This window comes from Hordeum vulgare, chromosome 6H (assembly GCF_904849725.1).
Source record: "Hordeum vulgare subsp. vulgare chromosome 6H, MorexV3_pseudomolecules_assembly, whole genome shotgun sequence".
NCBI lineage: Eukaryota > Viridiplantae > Streptophyta > Magnoliopsida > Poales > Poaceae > Hordeum > Hordeum vulgare.
Window position 1 is genome coordinate 169,506,992 of NC_058523.1, and position 24,345 is coordinate 169,531,336.

The 24,345-nt window shown below is 44.5% G+C and overlaps 1 pseudogene; it reads left to right on the forward strand.

Annotated features, from left to right (window-relative positions):
• Nucleotides 1-24,345, forward strand: part of LOC123405265 — a 72,149-nt pseudogene that overhangs the window by 35,864 nt on the left and 11,940 nt on the right.

The following is a 24,345-nucleotide window of genomic DNA, read 5'->3' on the forward strand; positions in this document are numbered from 1 at the left end:
GGCAAAGGAAAAACTCAAAACCATAGCCACTATTTCAATTAAAGGAAATCTCAAACTAGTTTAAAATCAATGAACCCAAAATGGCCTCAAGAAATGTTCAAACTTTCTGATAAATCATGAAAGTAAATGAGCATTGGAGAAAACTATTTTCTTGACACTTTAAGCATTTTAAATAAATGCAAAAGGCTACTCGTTTCAAGTTTTAAATTTGAAATCAGAATCTATAAATTTCCAAAAATGTTGAAAACTTTGGAAATGGTTGGGAATGTTATAACAATATTTCAGGAGGTCTAAAATAGTTTTTACCTTTTGTTTTGGAGCTGAAATAATTAGCAGAACAATAGTTAGCAAAACAGAAAAACAAAAACAGAAAAAATGGGAAACCCTTACTTGTCGCCTAGCCTGGCCCGGCCCATCTCCCTCGCTCGTCCCCTCCCTCGCGCCAGTAGGCAGCAGGAGGTGGCCGCCGCCTCCTCCGGCGCGGCCACGCACCTGTGCGCCAGCCTGGCCGCCGCCTCGCGCTGGCAAGGCCGGGGATAAGCCCCCTGAGGCCTCCCCTATCCATTCCCTGCATCGGCTCTCTCCCTCCTCCCGGATCTCTTCCTCCTCCTTGCTGCCGCCATTGGAGCCGAGCTCGAGCTCGAGCCGCAGCACCTCTAGCCATGGGATTCCGCCTCCGAGTAGCCTGTTAGGTCCGCCTCGTCGCCCTGGTCATCTCTACAGAAGCCGAAGCTTCCCCAAGCTCTGCATCGCCCCCAACGCCGTCGTCTTCCACCTCCGGCCGCCGGACCTCTCCCGTCGATTCGCTTCCTCCGGCGCATCCCCGAGCCCCTCTTCAGCACCATCGGAACCGCCGTGAGCTCGTCGTCGTTTCCCCTCTCGCCCCACGCTCTCCCGTGCATCGTAGCCTAGTTCCCCACCAAGGCCGAGAGCTTCTCGCCGCCGGTCATGTCGTTGCCATCGCTGTGATGTCCGATCCACGCGCTCGAGCTAGGATTCGAGCTCCTGGAGCCTCCAGGAGCGTGTCGAGCCCTCCAGCTGCCCTCCCCGTGCCCTAGAGCCGTCCCTCATAGAAGGCCGAGCTTTGGCCGCCGCTCCGGCTCGTCGCCGGCGCCTCTTCCTGTGAACCTAGCCTCCCCGGATGCCCCTGCCAGATCGGCCACTTCGCCAGCGTGCCGTAGCTGCAAACCGCGTGCGTTTTGGTGCTGTGCAGCGCCGTTTAGGTCGCCTCCGGCGAGCCCTCCGCCGGGGCCTGGTCGCCGGCGACCACCCTCCGGTGGGGGTCGACGTGGCAAGCTAACCCAGCAGCTCAGGACTTAATCACTCGCTGACAAGTGGGCCCAAGGCCAAGTCAAACCTCAATTAGGGCTGGTCAGCGCGGGATTAGTCCCAGAGAGGCTGACCAGTGGGGCCCCCCTGTCAGGTTTGACCTGAACAGGTCGGCTGACCTGCTGACGTCAGTCTGACGCAATAATTAGAATTTCCAGTATAAAACTAATTCCAGGAATTTGCTAAAACTTGTAAAAATCATAGAAATTAATCTGTAACTCCAATGAAAATAATTTATATATGAAAAAGTATCAACAAAATTCAAGGATTCTGATTATGCTATTTTGAACTATGTTTGAAAAAGTTACAGAACCCTAAATTGTGGAATAAGGAATAATTCAATTCTTATAATCACTTTTTAAATGGAATTTGCAAAAATATTCAAATTTCATTATATTTACAATGTTCACCACTGTCCTAATTACAATTCAGTACCATAACATGACATTTCATGCATGTTAACATCAAGTTGATCTGAGCATCAGGTCGAATCAATTAAACCGGTATCCGAGAATACCCCGTTTGAATTGCTATTCGAATGTGATTCAAATCAACTCTAAACCTAATACATGTTGAAAATAATAACTTATCACCTTGCATTCTCATGCCATGCTCATGCATCATTTTGAGTGCATATGATTGTTATTGAATGTTACCATTCATTTCGGTAGGCTCCGCACCCCCGGATTCCACCGAATATCCGTCTGACGGATATCGTTCCTCCTCTGAGCAACAAGGCAAGCAACCCTTTTGATCATCCCGATAATTCCCATGTTCTTGCTCCTGCACTTATTATTGCATTAGGATCAAATGCTTCAACTGCTTTTGCCACGTTAGTTGAACCCACTTCCTTTGCATGACCTAACCTTGTCATAGTAAATAGCCGAACCTTGCAACCTAGCATACCTGGTAGCTGTTTGAGCTATGATGTGCCTTATCCTGCTATGCATGCTATGCTTAGAGTTGTGTATGGTCTGTCATCTGGGAGATGAACAGAATTGTGAGAATGTGTTCGGTCAGCAAAGGTTGTGTGTTGAACTTGATTTGGTAAAGGTACCAGTGAAAGGCTGTGTAGGAGTACATGGCGGGTTGTTTCATTGGAACCGTCCTTAGGAACTGAGTTCCGTGTATGTAATCCAAGACTAGATACTACCACATGCTAGGCCTTGAAATATGACCCCGCTCGGCCTATTAATCGCGTAGTACTCGGTCCAGGAGTTGCAAGTAGTTTCTGGTGTTTATAGTAATGCTGGAGGCCGTGCATGGTGCTGACCTGAGAGGTGGACCGTGATGCGGTAGGCAGTGGCACGGTGTACCAAGTGGCACCCGGATGGTGGGCTTGGGAACCCTGCGCACATCGTTTGAGGCCGTGTCGGAAACCTCGGCCGGACTTCCGTACGGGTTACTCTCAGATAGGCGATAAACCTGGACTAGGTACTAGCGTGGTTAACGGTCGTGGCCGACTTCCTCGCTGGGCTTCCGCTTGAAGGTTGCCGAGGTGCATGACGTGCACATGGCGATAAGTGGCGAGAGCGTGTGTGACGAAGTACACCCCTGCAGGGTTATGATCTATTCGAATAGCCGCGTCCGCGGATATGGACTACTTGGAGACATATGTTGTTCATAGATAACTTCAATGGCTACTCATAAAATTGCCAAGATAAGCGTGAGTGTCGTGGACGGCATTTCCGTACGGAGACGGAATGATTCCACGATAGTGTATTGTTGTGGTGTTAGTGGACTCGTGTGCGAGAAATCAAGTTGTCAAAATTATTTAAAAAATGCAAGTTGTCTAGCCACGAGTCAAATGCTGGCTTCCCGCATGAAACCCCACAATACCTTTTGATACCTTGCATGAGTAGTTAGTTCTCCTAAAGTCTTGCTGAGTACCTTCATACTCATGTTTGCTTAATAAATGTTGCAGAGGTTGCTAATGACCCTAATGGAGGGTTCTTCGTAGACATCGACGACGACGAGTAGCTGGTGTCCCAGCTACGATCTGGCCCTACATCGGCCCTGTAGTATAGTCAGGCCATGTGCCTTCTAGTTGCCCTGTCTGTACCCAGACAGTTTATAACTCTTCCGCTGGCTTGTATTTGAATGACTGCTATTATGGGTCGAGAGACCTTAATGTGTAATATTATGTGTGTGGCTCTTCCGAGCCTCTTAAATAAAGCTTGTATGTTTATGGTTATGTTGTGATGCCATCAATGTATCTATACATATCGGTATGCCATGCGTACGTGTGTCTTACTTGATATGTATGGGGTTCGAATACCTAGTCGTGAACTTTAGTAGCACTCCTTACAAGGAAATGCCCCTTTGTGATCCAACGAGCCTTGGTAGTTCGCTACTGCTCCGGACACATTGGTTGACCGGCATGTGTCCTTCTTAGCTGCTGTGTCTGTCCCCTTTGGGGAAATGTCACGCGACGTAATGGAGTCCTTGTAGCTTACTACGACTCGTCTACGTTCGCTGATGACCGACACCTGCTTTGTTGGGTCATGTATGCCTGTCCTTGTGCGGTACTGCCACTTTGGTTTATGGCTAGACATGTCGATCCGGCTTCTTTGACATTGGATTGCTAGCGACACTATCGCATACGTGAGTCAAAAGACGCAAACGGTCCCGGCTAAGGTAAGGCTGCAGCCGTGGAGTTAACCGTGCGTGAGACCACAAAGGGATGCGATGTGTTACAGGCTGGATTCCTATGGCTTAGGATCGGGGTCCCGACATCCATAGCCTATATTGATAGATATAAATTGTGGAAATGATAGTAAACAGTAGATGATGTTTGCAATTATTATGCAACTTGTCTTGTTAGTACATAAAGAGTTGATTTATTGTTATGTGCACTAACCTATCTTAGGAGTTCATTTCAAGTTTTGTGTGGATGAAATTTTTGAGAATAGGTGAAACTAGGATACGAGAGGATTGGAAAATATACAAAAGCTTAAGCTTGGGGATGCCCAAGGCACCCCAAGTAATTATTTCAAGAACTATAAAGCATCTAAGCTTGGGGATGCTATGCATCCCACCTCTCTTCGTCAACTATCGGTTAGCCTATGTTGAGTCTAAATTTGTATTCGTTCACATGATGCGTCCTATTCTTGGAGTGCTATTTTTATTTTCTTTTCTGTTTAAATAAAATACTCAGATCTGAAAATATTTTTTTGAGGGAGATAGAGTCCTCACATAGCACCTTAATTGTTTGCCTACTCATTGATCTTCACTTATATCTTTTGTGAGTAGCTTGTCATTTCCTCTAATACTTCACTTATATCTTTTTGTGGGATGAAATCATTATGCTCTTGTACTTCCTTTAAATTGGTTTGATCATGTCGAAAGGGCAATAACAATATATGAAACTAGTCCCAAAGTAATAGATATCCAAGAGGGATATAATAAAAACTTTCATGAAGATCATGGGACAAATTAAACTTGATTCTTTGTAATAGTTTTGAAACATGATGATAGTAATATGTGAATCATGTTAGTGAGTAATTATTTATTAAGTAGGAATATTGGTGTTAAGGTTTCTGATTCCCTGTGCATGCATGCAAGTCAATAGTTATGCAATGAAGTTAAATCCTATTATGGTGTGTTATTCGGTGTTAGTTATGACTCAATGCTCAGTTATGTGAATTTTTGTTTCTTGGTTTGATTGCCTCCCAATCTATATGTTAGCCTTCATTTGTACTAAGTAGAAATACTAATTGTGCATCCAAAATCCTTAAACCAAGTTTTTCCTCATGATTCCACCATACCTACCTATATGCGGTATTTCCATGCCGTTCGAAGCAAATTTGTATGTGCCATCTCTAAATTTTCAAAATAATTTTTGTCTATTGTGTGCTCGTACCGCTCATGAAACAGTGGGGAGTATCCAATATTTTTCCATTCTAGGTGGGTTATTCTCACGATATGTGTTGATTCACTATCATTCACGAGAAAGTGGCTAGTATTCGGGATGCATAGTTCCATGCTCAAAAATAAAATATAATATAATGAAACAAAAATCCACTAGGAATGCTATTGGTATCGATAGTACCCGTGGTTTCGGCTCGCCGTGGAGTGTGATTGATTGGTGGAGGAGGAGTAAAAACTTTACCATTTTGTTTGGGAACCGCCTATAATGTATCTAGTATGGAAAGTATTGTAAGCTACTTTGTCGTTTTCGTTGACAGGAAAAGCACGCTACTCAAAATAATTTTTCTCTCTCAATTTAAATCTTGAGCTCTCGCACATCTACAGATCCCTACTCCCCTCTGCGAAGTGCCTATCTGTTCACTTTATGCAATTTTTATTTTTGCTTTGAGTCTCCATCTTTTCTTATAAGCACCAACTAGGGAACACTATGATCGGACTTGAGCATCGGGCATAGCTAATATTTGAGTGTGTTTCATGAATGGATCAATGATTGAGCATTATGAGGTAGGGATAACTTTCTTTAGTGTTAATATTTTTAAAGACATGGTTGCTTGTTGACATGCTTGAGTATTGAAGTCATTATATTAAAACTAGACTATTACTTTGAATCACTTACAAGTCCAAATGTCCATGCTATACAAAGAAGGAAATAATTTGATGAACATGTTACGCAACATTCCACATCAAAAATTCTGTTTTTGTCATTTACCTACTCGAGGACGAGCACGAATTAAGCTTGGGGATGCTGATACGTTTCCAACGTATCTACAATTTTTTCTTGTTCCATGTTGTTATATTATCATTCTTGGATGTCTTACAATCATTTTACTACAACTTTATATTATTTTTTGGGACTAACCTATTAAAGGTTGCAAAATTGCACAAGTTCTAGTTTCGCAATTTGATTTGTAGGAATTAATTAGAAATTGTTAAAAACACCGCAAAAGGAGCCTTGTTGGAGGAGGACTCCGACTCTCCTTAAATCTATCCACAAAGATTTTTTAGAGATCGTAAGTTGACCCCCGACGACGACAATAACTGGAAAAATTTGAAACTAGGAATGCGTGGGGAATTTTATGGCAATGATTCTGGACTACAAATTCACCCAAAACGGAGTTCTTATACTATATGGAGGCTCGTTTTTCTGAAGGAAAATATCTGATTACGGGATCACGAGAATAGTTGACGTGATTGAGTCCACCTCTTAACATATCTGGTATATTCGGCCAAGCCATAACTTGGGAGACTCATAAGGGATGTGAGGAGCCTCTAGGAAGATTCTAGAGGTGCCTGGCAGCCATTGGATCAAGGGTCCATCCATTGGAGGGCCATAGAGCACCAGAGAGGCACATATAAGGAGAGAAAATCCCAAATTTTGGTAGAGCCACCAAGAGCCACGAATTTGCCTCTCCCTTGGCAGCCGCCAAGAAGGGGAGAGGCTCCTCCATTGCAGCACCAAGACCAAGCAAGAAGGAGGGAAAGGGGCCGCCGCCCGTCGCCACCGCCGCCGCTTGTTGCCGGTGCCGTGGCCGCCATCGCCTCCATCTCTTCGGGGCTGCACCTTTCCATCAAAAAATCTCTCTTTCTCACCATGATAATGTGTGAGTAATCCTCCTCGGGGCTGAGGGTATGTACTAGTAGATATGTGTTCAATCTCTCTCCCTCGTGTTCTTGAGATGGCACGATCTTGATGTATCGCGGGCTTTATTAATATAGATGAATCATATGGAGTTTTCCCCTCTCTATCTTCTTGTGATGAATTGAGTTTTCCCTTTGAAGTTTTCTTATCCGATTGAGTCTTTAAGGATTTGATAACACTTGATGTATGTCTTGCAATGGGATATATGTGGTGACAATGGGATGTTATATTGATCCATTTGATGTATGTTTTGGTGATCAACTTGCGGGTTCAACTATGTTAGTATTGTTGGGAGAACTTGCACTAGTGAAAGTATGGACCTTGGGCCTTGTTTCCAAGAATTTATACAACATTTTTCTCGCTGTTTACTATTTTTTATATTGCCTTTTTATATTTTTAGATTACAAAAACCTATATCTACCATCCTTATTACACTTGTATCACCATCTCTTCGCCAAACTAGTGCACATATACAATTTACCATTGTATTCGGTGTGTTGGGGACACAAGAGACTCTTTGTTATTTTATTGCAGGGTTGCTTGGAGAGACCATCTTCATCCTACGCCTCCCACGAATTGATAAACCTCAGGTCATCCACTCGAGGGAAACTTTCTATTGTCGTACAAAACTCTGTGCTTGGAGACCCAACACGAGTCTACAAGAAGAAGGTTGTGTAGTAGACATCAGTCATGCGTATGACGAACTTTAGTATGGGGCTCAAGATTTTATTAGCTTGTGTTTCATACGCCCCACAAAGTTAATCTAGCAACTTGAATAAATCATGCTTGATGATAAACGTTGGTAGCTGTGGTTTTGTTGAAACCTTAGAAGCCACGTAAAATAAAATTTTGCATAAACCGATTGGCTGCGTCTAACTTGGTTTTGCAGGATGACATGAGATGTGCATGTGATGTTGTATAACACTTCTCATATTCAATTTGATTATGTATGAGATGACTATATAAATGTAAATTAACATGACCTGTGTATCATGATTCGGCATAATGGCTGGAGCCATATGATTGTCACCTTAATGACCTACGTGTCAACCTTAAGTAATGCATTTATTTTATCCTCTATGGAGATAGCAATATTATATGATGCATCGACAAGGTGGTGGCAATCTTCGCGGAGGTGAACACCGAAGCTAATGCTGAAGACGAAAAAATACTTGACTTCTCCGTCAGAAGGGCATATACCATATCATGCTATTTTGAATTGCCTCAGATGTTTATCACTTATGATGCACCCTTTTGATTGCGCGGTAGTCGCTTTTTATTAGGGTGATCTATCACTTAAATATCAAGTAGTAAGTGTTCTCCCAAGTGTAGCACCATCGCAGCACCTATCTCTTCGTGGCACCACATGATCTCCATGGGTGTGAACGATTAGAGAACTGTGAGGCGGGTGAGTTGAGATCTCGCAGGAAGATCACTTGTATGAATTGACGTTCAGGCAGGACAGTCCTGAGCTCGGAACACACGCATCGAAAGATGAACAAGAATCACATAGAGATGTGATCGGCAAGTTTGCCTACCGATTGAAGTTCACACCATTTGAGTTCATCTAGTACCATGACGTTGAATTGAAATATGGGTCTTGAATCACTCATAATCAATTATGAGAGATATTAATTTGTGTGGGAGCACAATTTAGAATAAAATAGTTTATTCACTTAGTGCAAAATATTATGAACATAGTCCAAGTGTGTTTTGTATTATAGTTATAGAATAATGGCTCGCGTTTCCACCTTTCCTGTTAAATTAGAATTAGTTGTTATTTATATAGTTAAATATTTATGATTGGTAGCGTAATGTGAGGATTGTCCTCAAGAGTGTTGAGAAGGACTTTGTCCTATCGCATAATCTCGGTATTCTCCTGGTGTGCTATGGATGATGTAACTCTCATCCGTTGATCCAAAAACTAGAATTCCGTTACGGTCAAGTGTAATACGTTTGCTTCCATAAGACCCGAACTTCACAAGTTTGGGATAGTTATATGATATTCATGGAACTGAAAATTATTTTCAGATACAAACAAAGGCTAAAAGATATGAGATACCCAAAGCAATGTTTGTTTGCAAAGTATTAGTAAATTGTTTACCAAGAATTTGACTGATAAGAGAGGGATCCACCAGAATGCATGTCATATGATGAAGGTGAATAAAACAACAAATGAAATGGAAAGGAAATGTTCAAAGGGTGTTAGTGTGACTTACACACCTAGGAAGTCCGGGGAAAATGCCACTCTTTAAATTTGGTGCTTCTTCTGAGAGTAGGAGAAAGTATGAAAGTTAAACTGTTAGAAGTACAAAGGCAAATACGAAAGGAGTCTGGAATGTCCAGCTCATGTATGAAAGTCATACAAGTTATTGATGTTTGGAAGGCTAGTCAAAAATAAATAGTTATTGGGAATTGTGATTAAACTGTTAGTCCGTAATTCTTGAGTATTGTGATTAAAAGTTGATCACAGGAATACCCGCTCGATTGCATTCTGTTGCAACTCAATGCAAGAACCATTACAACCTAAAAGACTTGCCGGCAACGAGGTTTAGATACGCGATGGGAACATAGTAAAAGTTACTATACCTTCCATCTTTGTATTACTGTTTGTATTTACTTTCATAATTCTTCTTAGAGTTTAATACACTCTAGCCGACTGCACAAAGTATGTTGCAAGAAGGTTGTTCATAAGAGAACTTTTAATGTTTGATGTTATGAATAACATAAGGGCCATACCTTCATTAAGAATGAGATGTATGTTATGAATATTGATAATAACATATTAGCTCTATGTTTTCTTTCATAATTCATTTTAGAGTTTTATACACTCTAGCCCATTGCAAAACATTTGTTGCAAGATGGTTGTTCATAAAAGAACAATTGTTGTTCACTATCATGAATAACCTAAGGTCCATGCTTCCATCAAAGATGAGATGTATGTTATGAATATTGATGGTAATATGATACATCCATAATAATGACGCTAAATGCCGAAAGACTAAAAGAATACCACATATGTATGGCACTGCATTTGGTCATATTGGAGAATCCCGCATGGAGAAATTCCATAATGATGGATCTTGAAGTCATTTGATTGTGAATCCTCTGACACTTGCAAATTTCATCCAAAAAGTGAAGTGACTAAAATATCGTTCACTCGCCATAAGGAACAAGCAACAAACTTATTGGTGATCATATATTTTGATGTGTGTAGTCCGATAAATGTTGTTGCTAGTAGTGGATTTATCTATCTTCAGAAATGACTCAAGAAGATATATGGATATTTACTTGATGAGACGTAAGTTTGGATCTTTTGAAATCGTTCAAAAGGTTTCAAAAAGGAAGTAGAAATTATTGTAACAAGAAAATTATTTTTCTACAATTGGATCGCGGAAAGGAAAATTTGAGTTACAAGTTTTGCGAATGTTTGATGAGTTGGTGAAAAAGGTTTCATAACTTACACCTCCGGGAACACCACTGTGAGTGGAATGTCCGTGAAGATGTAATCAAACCATTTATGACATGGTGAGATCAAAGATGACATAAATCAATTTTCCATTATCCCTTTTAAAGTAATCCTCTAGAGATTGCGACTTTTACACTGAAAAGAGCACCATCAGATCTATTGAAATGACTCCATGGCATGGTACACCCAACCATGATATATATTTCCTTAACATTTGTTATATGGGGCTTGTGTAAAATGTTTACAAACCTATACCAAATCATACAAGTGCTACTTTGTAGGTTATCCGAAGTAATTGGGTATTCCTCTCTCACTATACCGAGGCAAAAAAGTTTGCCACAAAGAATGGTATGATTTTGTAGAAAATGGTTCTTACAAAAAGGTGAGTGGGAGGACAGTGCAAATCAATGAGATAACAATATCTTCGTCATCAGATCGAAGGAAAGGAACCTGGGAAGTTTTCTCTTGCGACTGATATGGAAGCCTCTACATAAGATGTATGGACTTAGGTCAAACTTGGAGCTGAACCACGTAGGCAAAACTCATGCAAACCTCCCAGGTGCGCAAACAAGATATTGTTGTTAGATAACAATATACCTACGATACACAAGGAAGCATTGATGGGCCTTGACTCCGGAATTGGCTAAATGCCAATATAATCTTAGATAGTTTCCATACAAATGATTCAAGATTAAATCTTGATATACCCTTCGGAAGAGTTAGAGTCTAACGAATACTAATGGAACTATAAATGGATACGGATAAATGTATTTTATCTATAAAGCTCAACTTGTTACTTATAACAAATTCAAAGAATTAACTACAGCGAGATTGTCTCTCTTTAGCGATGCTTAAAGTCGGTTCGGGTTAAACTAGCAATTAATACATATTTCGATCATGAGATATGATACATGGATGCAAAAAATGATTTCCATGAGATGGAAATGAAACCTAGGACTTGCATGTGATACAGTCCAAGGAATTTTGTCAATCCAGAAGATGCTAGTGAGTATGCAAACTTTAGAGATCCAGCAATGTACACACGAGAGCATAATGGAGTTGGAATCTTCGTTTTTGATGAAATAGTCAAAGGAGTTTGATTTCATCAATGGATAACTAAGATGCTTGTGGTTACAAGAAACTAAGTGGGAGCATAATAATATTTCTAAAATTTGTGTGCTTGACACATTGTTAGTTGGAAATAATATAAATTTCTTGACACGAATTAGGACTTCATTGAAAATAGTTTTTCGATGAAGTGCTTGGCTAAGTAGCCCTGACATTAGGCATGATTATCCGTGACATAGAATGGCCCAATAGGCTAAGCCAAAAATACATATTGACAAGATGCTAAAACAACTTAGCATTAAAAACAACAAGGAGTGATTCTTGCCGAAGTCACATGGAAAGAGTTTTGCAAGGCTTAGTGTCCCAAAACACTGATGAGCAACATACATGATGGATATTCCACACACTCTTGTGTTTGGATTAATCATGTATTCCATGGTATGTAAAACAACCAGATATGTCTGATACTGCCAAGTTGTTGCGAGTACGCATACCAAAATGATCAAAGTACCGATCATAGGACAAAAGTAAAAAAATATCATTGAGTACAAAAGTAGCACCGATGACATGTTTTCTCTCAAACTGAGATTATGAAGTGCTCGTTGTAAGTAATTATATCGATACAATCTTCATCAATGATCCATGTGATTTTTGATTCAAGTTAAGGTTTTGTGTAATACACATTACGGTGGCACAGTAAGTTTGAATTGTTCAAAACATGTTACTATGGCGAATCCTATAACAAAGGTTAAGTATGTTGACGCTTTAGAAGCGACAAAGAAGATGTTGAATCATATAGTTCATTCATGAACTTAGTATGATTCCAAGATGGCTTTGGTTAATGGGACACTATTGCACATAGTTGCACCATAGCTTAGTCCGAGGAATCAAGATTCGACCAGTAATTCACATACATACAAAGCAAAAGTCCATACAAAATATGAATTTTTTGAAAGCATGAAAACGCGACGAGATGCGAAGATACACATGGAACGGAAGTTTTCACATCCGCTGGACATCACGCTATACCACAAGCAAAGCATTTGTTACACCGGCATGCCATAGTTGTAAAGTGCATTAGCATTGACTAGATTATTGACTCTAGTGCAAGTGGGAGTCTGTAGGAGATATGCCCCATAGGTAATAATAAATGTTATTGTTTATCTCCATGTTCATAATTATGTTTATGTTCCATGCCACAACTTCTATGGTTCTCGAGTCTACAATAACCACGAGGCCCGAAGGAAGACTCATATGCACATGTGGAATAATAAACGGTAAAATGTATTCCTAGTGAGGCCTCTAAGACTAGCTCAAGAGTTGCATGATGGTTCTGTTTTCCTGATCATGGGCATGATTATGTCGGCAACTTTGAGGGCACAATGTTAGTAGAACACTTGTGTTGAATTGACCTTATTGATGTTATGCTATGAGATACATCCGTCACAAGTTAATGGTTAATAACACAAAGAAAGTTGTTTGCATAATTCCTTAGACCATGAGAGTATCGAGTTCCTTCGTACTTGCTTCATGAACTTTGGGGTTTTTTAAACATCATGTGTAACAGGGTGGCTATTACGGCTGCTTACGGGTTCATGAAAAAGTATGAAAAGTAACTTGGTAGCTCAAGATTGGGATTTGCTCCTCCGACGATGCAGATATATTCTTGGGCCCTCTTGGTGTTTCGGTATCCATCATCGTCTGGACATGCACAATGTGATTTGATCATAGGGATCTTGAAACACGGAAACGGGAAAAGAGAACAAAACCGGTAACGAGCTAATTTGCATAATGGACAAGTTGTTGATCCATGGGGATGCCGACAAGTCTCAACTCGGGTATTTGTATCATATTGCAAAGCAATAGGAATATCACACGACAAACTAATGGTTCACTCGAATATTTATTTGTGTGGGTATAGGGGTCAATATGCGTGTCCACGTCTCCGATGTTGATCGTTGATCGGAAAGTGTTCCGCTCATGTCTATACTTCACCAAACCTATAGGGTCACATGCTTAAGGGTCATCTATCCTCTGAATACTAGATAGGGAGTGTGAGAGAAAATCACCAGAAAAGTTTCACGGACAACGGAAGAGTTCTAGAGAGAGAACACCGGAAGAGTTTTGGTAAAACCAAAAAGTTATTTCAGAGTAAAACATTAAGTCAAATTGGTTGTGGCACATGCGTGGAAATTATTGGAGGGTACCAGAATTACGTTGGTAACTTCTCAGATTTTTCAGAGACAAAAACCGGAAATGTTCCGCACTGCCGGAACCGCTTTGGTTGCTTTTCACAGATGAAAATCATTGATCTAAAAATGTTTTAGAACATGTCCAGAATTGTTTTAGTCGGTACTAGAATTATTCTAGGACCCATAAAAATATTTTTGGATTTATCGGTCATGAAAAATTGGTTCTTGAATAGTGAAAATGCATTTATGGTTATGGTTGGAAGTTGACCTTCCACAAAATATGTAAAGGGAATCTTCCCAAAAGATCTAGGGATGAGATGGAATGATGGGACCCCTTTTCTAGGCTGATATTTTGAGCCACCACCACCTCCTCTCTCCTATAAAGAGAGTTGGAGAGGAGCTCTCCACACTCACTCTTTATGACATACACATGCCATGGATGATCTGGAATTCTCTCTCCCTCCGAGCAAAATAGTTTCGTAGAGCCGAAAGGTTGTCTGGGTTCCGACACGAACTATTTTTGGACGGCGAAGCCCTGTCGGATAGATGAAACCGTATGTGTTCAACTCTATAGAGAGATCATAGTTTCGCTCTTAGTTCGTGAGTGCCTCCCGAAGGGCTGTCCGAGTGATTGTCCGAGTTTCGAGGGGGGCTGTCCGAGTGACCATTCGATTTTCGATGGTCTTCTCGAATGGTTGTCCGAGAGACCGTCCGAGGGACTGTCCAACCACCTCCGAGAGGGTTGTTTGAGGACAGACGATTGAGTACATCCTCGTAGTTGGGAGGTTGTAGATCCTTGATGCGGGGATCTGCATCGCCGATCGTCATCGACTCTACGTCCACCGCGCTACGAGTCGGTAACGAAAAGATCGAACCTTGTATGCAGTCTCCATAGTGATCTTGGGCGTGCTCACAGTACCGATTTTTTTGTTTTCTGTCACATTCCCCAACAGAGCTCAGCGTCGAGGGGCGGGCGGTGTACGACATCCTGCATCACAAGTTTAGCAACAACATGGAGGACAAGCTTCGATCTCATGGTGAGTCCCTTCTCCAATCAATTAGCAAAATGCTGGCGGCCAACAACAGCACCCTCGACACTATCAAGACGGCTTGGGCTGACGGGATCCGGGGCGAGTTGGCCCTCGACGTTGAACAATTTCGGGCAGATCTCAACAAGCTTGAAGCCCCATATCCGACTGCCAAGGTTGATGATAACAGTTCCTGGCGCCATGTTGGGTTCAGTCGCGGTGCCTCCTCGACCAACACCCTTGGAATCGACAACAACAACTAGGGGAAGGCACATAACATCTATGTCCCTCCTCCGTTCAGAGATGTGCGTGATTCCGGCTTTTCCCCCAGAAATTTCCCACCCCGTGATTCTCAAGTTTTCGATACTACTGAACATTCTTCATTTTCTCTACACCTCGAGCTGCCCAAATTTGATGGTTCGAACCCAAGGTTGTGGCAAAGTCATTGTGAGGACCAGTTCAAGCTATGGAATACACTAGTTAATCGCTAGTTATCTTTGGCTATTGCACAATTTGAAGGAGTAGCAGCTCGGTGGCTAGGGGCAATGCAGAGAAGGATGCTGAATGCTGGGTGGTTTGATTTTTGTGCAGCTCTGCAAGGACGTTTCGGTCGCAATCAACATCAAACACTCGTTAGAAAATTTCTTCGAATTGCATAGACTGATACAGTGGAAGATTATGTGGAACATTATGCTGAGTCGTATGACCAATTGACAACATATGAAGATACTCTTAATTCATTGCATTATATCACTCGGTTTTTAGATGGCCTGAAACCTGGTGTTAGAATGGCATTGGCCTTGCAGAAGCCAAAGGATTTAGTGAACCTTAGAGAGCAACTAATTCTTTTTTTTTCCTTGGAAAACTCGTGTGGCATATTCTTTTGCAAATTCCAAACCACATAAGTCAAAGGAAAAAAGACATGTGGATTCAGTTAACAACACTTCTCAAGAGGATAAATGGTCAGCATTGAGGAACTACAAGAAGTCTATGGGCTTATGCTTTGTTCATGGTGAGAGGTGGTCTAGAGATCATGTTTGCAGATCCACTGTCTAGTTGCATTTTGTGCAGGAGTTGATTGAACAACTGCAACCTTCTGATGTTGAAGAGTCTGACATTGAAAGTGATCAGAAAACCAAATCCTCAGTGCATTCTATTAAGTTGTCTGCTGCTGCTGTGGGGAAAGAACCATAAGCTCAAGTGCTACAGTTAGAAACTGAGCTGCAAGGACATACACTACAGTTCTTAGTATATTTTGGTAGCACTTATTCATTTTTGGACATGAAGCATGAAACTCTGTCAGGTATCATCTCTATGAAGCCCATCAAGGTTACAGTTGCTGGTGGTTCCACCGTACAGTGTCAGCATCAGATTGTGGATTGTCACTTGTAGTGCAATAATTATCAGTTATCTTCCAACTTCAAGTTGTTACCCCTTCACACTTATGATGGTATTATGGGTCTGGATTGGCTAGTACTCCATAGTCCTATGTATATTGATTGGGTGGACAAGTGGTTATCCTTTTCTAAGGAAGGACATACCATCACATTACATGGTGTTCCTGCTGAAGAATCTCATTTTGTGTGTGCTTCTATATCCCTTGAGGACATAGATGAGCAAGCACCAGTTCCACCAGACATCCAAGTGATGCTAGAGGAATTTGCTGATGTGTTTGAAGCACCAACAGAACTGCCACCAAGGAGAAGCTGTGATCATACCATTCCTCTTATTCCATGAGCCAGACCTGTGGCTGTGAGACCTTATAGGATAGCTCCTCAACTTAATTTGAGTTGGAAAATAGATCAAGGAACTGCTTAAATTTGGTATGATAAGGCCCAGTAAGAGTCCTTTTTCCTCCCTAGTGTTGCTAGTCAAGAAATAAGGAGGCGAATGGAGATTGGTAGTAGATTACAGAATGTTAAATGCCACTACTATTAAAGGGAAATTTCCAGTGCGTGTTATTGATGAATTGTTAGATGAACTTTCTGGAGATTCTTGGTTCACTAAAATAGATTTGAGAGCTAGCTATCATTAGATAAGATTGGCTGAAGGTGAAGAATATAAAACAATATTTGAAACTCTTTTGGGACGTTATGTGTTCTCAATCCTAGCTTTTGGTCTTAGTGGTCGCCTTGGAACATTTCAAGGAGCCATGAACACTTCACTTGCTCCTGTTAACTGAGAAAACACTTTGGTCTTCTTTGATGATATATTAATCTTTAGCAAAATGTATCCGGAACACTTGGCTCACATAAGGGAGGTTTTGGCTATTCTCAGAGTTGATCAATGGAAAGTGAATTTGTCTAAGTTTGCTTTTGCTCAAGAACAAATTGGTTACTTGGGACATACCATCGGTGCTACAGAAGTTGCTACTCACTCAAGTAAAATCCAGGCAGTGGCAAATTGGCCAACTCCTACTAATGTGAAATAAGTCAAGGGTTTCTTGGGTTTGAGTGGATACTATAGCAAATTCATCACACATTATGGTATGATCAGCAAGCCCTTGACTGAGTTGCTCAAGAAGGGGGTACCATTTGTATGGTCTGAAATTACTAATACAACTTTCTGCACCTTGAAGAAAGCTCTTGTAGAAGCACCAGTGCTAGCCTTGCCACAGTTTGACAAGCCTTTTGTTATAGAAACTGATGCTTGTGAATTGGGGATTGGAGCTGTTCTCATGCAGGAAGGTCATCCTTTGGCTTATGTCAGTAAAGCATTGGGTCCCAAGAACACGACATTGTGAGTTTATGAAAAGAAGTATTTGTCTATTTTGTTGGTTGTTGATCAATGGATACCTTATTTATTGTTCCCACGGTTTACTGTTAGAACTGATCAGAAGAGCTTGGTTCATCTGCAAGATCAAAAATTACATACTGTGTGGCAACAGAAAGCTCTTACCAAGCTAATGGTCCTAAACTACTCTATTGCGTATAAAAAGGGAGTGGAGAATTCTATTGTTGATGCTCTTTCTAGAAGGCCACATAATGATCAATGTTTTCATATCTCCAAAGCCCAACGTGTGTGGATGGATGATATCTTAGCTAGCTAGGCTTCTGATGATAAATCTACTAAAATTCTACAAGTACTTGTTGTTTCACCAGATGCTAGGTCCCATTTTCAGTTGATCCAAGGGTTGCTTAGATAAAAAGGTTGTATTTGGATTGGAAATGATGACAACCTTCAAAACAAGATTTTATCTCCCTTTCATGGCAGTCCTCTTGGAGGCCATTCTAGATTTCCTGTAACATACAATAGAATCCATTCTCTCTTCAGATGGACAGGGATGAAGAAGTTCCTCAGAGATAAAGTGCAATCTTAGTTGGTCTATCAACAAGCTAAACGTGAGTGAGTTAAGTATTGTGGTCTTTTATCTCCACTACGAGTACCACAAAAGCATGGCATACTCTCACCATGGATTTTATCACTTGATTACCTTCCTCTTGCCAGTTTGATTGCATTTTTGTGGTCATTGATAAGTTCACTAAGTATGGAACTTTATGCCTTTGAAACACCGTTTCACTACTCAGAGAGTGGCTGAAGTGTTTTTGGATAATGTTTATAAACTGCATGGTATGCCTGAATACATAGTTTCTAACAAAGGTTCTATGTTCACTAGCACATTTTTGCAAACTCCCACTCATAGAACTGGTACATAGTTGAATATGAGTTCTGCATATCATCCTGCTACTCATGGACAAACTGAAAGAGTGAACGAGAAAATTTAGTGCTACCTCAGGATTTTTATTAGTGCTCATCCTTCCAAGTGGAGCAAATGGCTATCCATGTGTGAATTTTGGTACAATACCATTTGGCATTCGGCTGTGGGGAAATCACCTTTTGAAGTTTTTAAAGGACACAATCCCAGACACTTTGACAGTGCTGCTAGTGATACTATTGTGCCTACTGACATCCAGCAATGGTTGTTTCACTGAGAGGTTGTGACAACTTCTGTCAGGCAACATTTCCTATGAGCTCAACAAAGAATTAAACATTTGCATGATAAGAACAGATCTAAACGATCCTTTGAGGTGGGTGAACAAGTGTTTCTCAAGCTGCAACCTTATGTTCAATCTTCGATCATTCACACAGCTAATCATAAGTTGGCATTCATGTATTTTGGTTCATATACAAACATTGGCAAGATAGGAGAAGTAGCATACAAACTGAAGCTTCCTCTTCATAGCTACATCCAGTTTTCCATGTGTCTCAGCTCAAAAAGGTGGTCCTGCCCAGTTGTACCGTTCAGACTGAATTACCTGCCTTCAAAAACCATCTTCACGTACCTGTGTATGTTCTACAACAACACGTTTGACAACATGGAAAACGCACCATAGCTCCATGTTGTATTCAATGGAGTGGGTCATCTCCAGCAGAAGCTACTTGGAAAGACCTCGAGTCACTTTATGAGCAATTTCCTCGTTCCACAGCTTGGGGGCAAGCTGTTTCTCATCGGAGCGGGTATGTGAGCACTCCTGATGGTGCTGCACAAGACAAGATTCGACACGTTGATGCTGAAACCACTAAAGCAACTCATGTTGAATACAGGGGCGAGGTGGGAGAGGAAGTCCATAGAAGGCCAAGGTCCACTACGCCCAAGAACATCCCCGAGTGGTTTGCAAGCCCAAACTGGGCCAGCTAAGGGGTGTAACATTATATATAACGTTGTAAGCTATTTCTATCTATAGTTTTGGCTAGGATTTGAACGACTATGCTGACACTTGGAGAACAGAGGGGATAGAGGTGCGGCAGGAATTCCTCTACGTCTCTCAAATATGATTCTGATTTCGATCTGAGATGCAATTCGTGAGCATGGTAGATAGCTTGTAGTATCCTCCTCACACTGTGCGCTTGCCGCCTTCGATCGTTGGTTCATCGTTGTTGTGCTCGATCCCTCCCCCCTGTGCCGGCTAACTGACCGCGTCCATTTCCCACATCATTGTCGACCTCTCCGACCCCGCTGCAGAGCTCGGCCCTGCCCTCGCCGGCGTCACATATGTCTTCCACATGGACCCCACCTCTGACGCCGATGCTGCCGGTGACGGATCCTTCCTCTCGCTCCACCGTGTCGCGGCTGAGGGCACCAGGAGCCTCCTCGCCGCTCGCAGCGCCAGCGGAATGTATAGGGTCACGTACATCGGCTCCGCCACCGCTCTAGATGTGGTCGACGTCGATGAGGACTCGGTCCCGTACCACGACAAGGTATGACCTAACGTTGTGATCTCCTCTTCGTGATCTGATCTCGGTGCCGCACCCCCTGATGTCTGCTTATGCTCTGGCTCTGTTTTTTTTCTTCTGTGTTGGAGTGATCGCTGCTCTGCTTTTGGTAGTGAATGCAGTTCGAGAGCGCAATCGGTGAGCTCAGAGTGTAGGTCGAGATGATGGTTTTGAGCGCGGAAGGGAACGATGGGATGCAGATGTGCGTGTTGCGGCTGAGCAATCTGTTCGACCAGGGGATTCGAGGTTGGTGAGGTTTATTGCTGAATATGCAAGGTCTCCCTTGGGTAAGGTATTCGAAGCTGGCTTTTTCTCATTCCTGTCTTACTTCCTACTAAGAGCTTAGAGACTTAACAGTGTATTTACATGTTGATGTGACTAGTAAGTATATTTAGGAATTAGGAGTGCATAGATGTAATGCTGGTTATGTAGCACAAAGGCTGGTGTAATGTGGTGAATTATGGAAGCCTTTGCTATAGACTAGCCTTATTTTGACATGTAGAATTACCGTGGCACTTCCGTGATTAACCAGAAGTTGTTAAAGAACATCACATTGCAATGGTCTGCTATTAGATCTCTAATTTTGTAGTCAGTAGTTCCTCCAGATCTGTAAATCATGCTTGCAATATGAAATAATGTAGCTGCAAGCCAGTCAGTTTTAACTCTATAGAGTTACTGTCGGATTTCGGGCTCCGCAAAACCCTAAAGATTCGAACTTAAGGGCGTGTACGAAGATCTCTCGATAGTTTACCCAGGTTTGGGCCGCTGAGAAGTGTGAAACCCTACTCCTGCATTGGCGGATTGCCTCTCGTGGAGGTTGGTGGATGAACTAGTATAGTGCTCGAGGGCATCCGGAGGCTTCGTGTAGTGCCCGGCGGTGAATGAATGAATTGGATCCGCTCTACGGAGTAACCCCCCTCTATATATAGTGGCGGCCCTGGTCCTCTTCCCTTCTCGTTTCAGCGGGAAGGGATCCCACAACGGCCAATTTTGAAGGGTAACACAGGAACATGCTCCCCTGCCCAAAGGTGGTCTTCGCCTGGAAAGTGGCCGTCAGCGCTGCAGGGACGGGTTCAGGGATGACGTCCGTCCTGCTGGCGGGCGACGGCGGCCTGGTTGCACCAGAAAGGAAACCTTTAGAAGATGCCTTGGGAACCAATGTTCGTCCTTGCCCCGTTTGCACTAAAGGGGAAACTGCTCCATCCTCATGTCTGCCGCTCGCTTGTCCTTCCTCTGCGTTACCCTTGACTCGTGAGGCCGGGCCTCGCCTCGGAATATCCGCCGCTCTAGAGGGGTCCTGTGGAGGCCCCGTATGGGTCTTGATGTCGTTCCTCCTCGTGAGGCTTGGCCCCACACGAGGGCCTTGCCTTGAGTGATGTCGGACCCGTTGGTTTGCTTGATGAAGTGGGCTAGCCGTGGGCCGTAGGCAGGCAGGTTTGGGTACCCCCATTCCCAGAACACCGATAGTAGCCCCCGGTCCCACAGCGCGCTCGGGTTGGCTTCCGGGCGAAGCCTCGGGGATGGCCCAAGGCGTCATGGGCCCTAATTGCCTGCGGGCCAGGTAGCACACATGTTCGGACGCTATGCGGCGACGATCTCGCTCCCCGAGGCATCCGGGACGCACCAGACCACGATGGCACGATCTCCAAGAATCGCGTAGGCCTTCATTGTTAGTTGAATGGCACCAGCACGGCCGACCCACGTCCAACGGCCCTCACGGACGTGACCGCTCGGTTGACAGGTGAGGTGGCGTGGGCGGAAGCCCACCTCGCGGCACCCGAGGGGCGCATGACGCTTTTGCTCCCACGACGCTTGGTGGCCGCGGTTCGCCTATAAATCTGCCCCGCCCCTGGCAAGGGCAAGACACTACGATCTTGAGCTTCCTCTTTGCTTCTATTGCCCCACCACGAAAAGCCCCTTCCCTCCTTCATTCCTTCATCTTTAATGGTGTCGCTCGGAGCGATTCTAGCACGGGGAAACGCGCGACACCTTCCGCACTTTTGTCCGCCCCCGGGGCCAGTGGCGGAGGGCCTTCGGGGTCGCCGCGCATCTTCCGCCGCTGGGCTCTGAGTGATGACTAAGTCCCTCATCTACACCTCTCTCTTTGTTGTCATGTCCGCTGTTTGGCGGTTGATCATCTTTTTCCTCCAGAGCACGCGAGGCCAAGAAGCTCAAGCTCGGCGAGCTTTAGGAGGAGGTGGAGGGGTTGCGGGCTCAGCTCGAGAGTGTTGAGGCCGCCCTCCAGGCCGCCCGCGAGGGCGAAGCGGAGGCCAAGGACGAGATGGCATCGCGGCAGAGGCATGTCCAGGAGGCGACTGACCCTGTCCAGAATGCCCAGGATGAGGCATCGTACATCCGGATGATGGCATCCTAGCGTGCCAAGCAGTTCATGGGCATCGCCGGCCTTGCGACCGATGCGACGCGCCGATTCGTGGGGGACGCCCCAGCGCTGCCTAATGTGAGGAGCGATGGGGTCTACCTCGCCTTCTTCCAGAAGGTGGTGGAGATGCTGGAGGCCGACGTCTCCCGCGTGGAGGAGGACAACGTGTTAGACACGCGCGAGATTCTGGGCCTTGCCTTGACGCTCGTCTTCTCCAACCTGTGTCGCCTCGCCCTGCAACTCGATCTCCAGCGCGTCATCGAGCCAGTGCCTGCTGAGTCCCGACGTCTTCTCTGGGACAAAGTCCGCCCGTGCGTGGACGCCCTAGTGGAGCGGTACGTCCGGGTGCCCGCCTCCAGTGAGGAGGAGGTCTCCGACGCCGAGCCAGCAGGCGCCAAGGGCGCCGTTGGTGGCCTCTCCCCCTAGGCGTCCCCCAGCTTTTGTTTCCTTCCTCCATAATGTCGGACCAAGAACTCTTCCTGTTGGGCGTTAGACTTTTGTTCGTTACCTTCATCATTCTCCGTTTTCCCTTTCACTCTTGAATTGATGGTTTGCTCGCTCGTAGTTGTTGCAGCTTGGCTTCGAAGCATAGGGCCCCTCGCTGCCCCAACCATTGCTCGGGGGCGACGCCGGCCAGGGCCCTCAGGAGGCCCCATCCTCTCGAGGCACCGCTCGTGCCGCTGCACGCTTGGTCAATGGCCACGTTCCACGCCGCAGCTGAATACTTAGGCCCTACATCCCTTTTTTAGTACGCGTGTTTTTAATTCATTGTTAGTTTGGCGTGAAACTAAATGACCCTCATCTAGGCCTGCGGGGTACTTAGCTCGTGGGCTCATGCCGGTCCCGTCCGTAGCTTCTCCTGAGTAGGCGGGATGGGGTGGAGACCCTTTCGGTACTCTATGTTTGTAGGTCCCGGTCCCACACATTTCCCTGCCGTCGTGAGGCGCAACCCGTTACCAAGGTTGTTCCTCACGGGGCAGAGCCCCGACGCCCTGGGTGACGACTTGATCACACCTGGGTGGCCGAGTGGCTTTGTGACCAGTAAGGCCCCTGAGTCATGTTGCTCACAAGCCCCACTTGACACTCAAGTCGCTCTACGTCGACAGGCCCTGGTCCGCATTATGACCGGTGAGGCTCCTAAGGCTTGATGCTCACGAGCCCCCTTTGGCGCTCGAGCGATTCCTCATTCCGTTCCTTTGGTCATCGCCCCAGGGGGCCCTGAGGCCTCCCGAGACTCTTTGTGGTGGCATCGCGTCTCAATACGGTCAACCGAGTGGGGGTCGACTGCTGAAATTGTTTGCCCCTCGGGCAGCAAGTCCTCGCTTTCATGCTCCTCGACGCCTAGGGGCGGTGCGGGGTGTTCAACTCCTCGGAAAATGTCATCCAAAAAGGAGGATTCAAAGCCGGCGAAACGAGAAAGTGCAAGAGAAACCCCCCTCCTTTTGTTTTTCAAACATCAACTTTCAAAATCGACAAATTTAAATCCAGCAGAAGATAGTTCAAGATCCAGGAAGAAGCAAGCAAACGTCGCGTCTGGCACCTAGGCTGGCATAGTCATTGGTGGATTGTGTCTGTTTCATTGCCATCCGCGGGCATAGTCATTGGTGGACTATGTTGATTGCCTTCGTCTTCACCCCAGCACGGAGCATAGGGCTTCCACTAGGCGTGGGGTCGACCCCTTCCGCGTCCTCGGGGGGCCCTGGGCGTATACAGCCGCAGCTCGTTATTACGTGAGAGTGTCACGGTGGGGGTGTATGTGGGAGGTCGCAAGGACGCTTTGGCCTCGCGAGTGTCCCTACCCCCGAGGCATTAGGCGCCTGATTCCTTTTGAGTTGAGCACAGTCATTGGTGGAATGTGTTGATGGCCTCCGTCTTCCCCCAACACGGAGCATAGGGCTTCAACTAGGCGTGGGATGGACCCCTTCCACGTCCTCGGGGGGGGGGGGGGGTTGGGCGTATACAACCTCGGCTCGTTATTATGTGAGAGTGTCACGGGATCAAGTAGGTTTCGAAAGGAATCAAGGATGATGGAGTGGTGTCGCGAGTTGATGCAAGTCCCGCTGGGCTGTTGGACGAACGCGAGGGCGCTCTGGTCT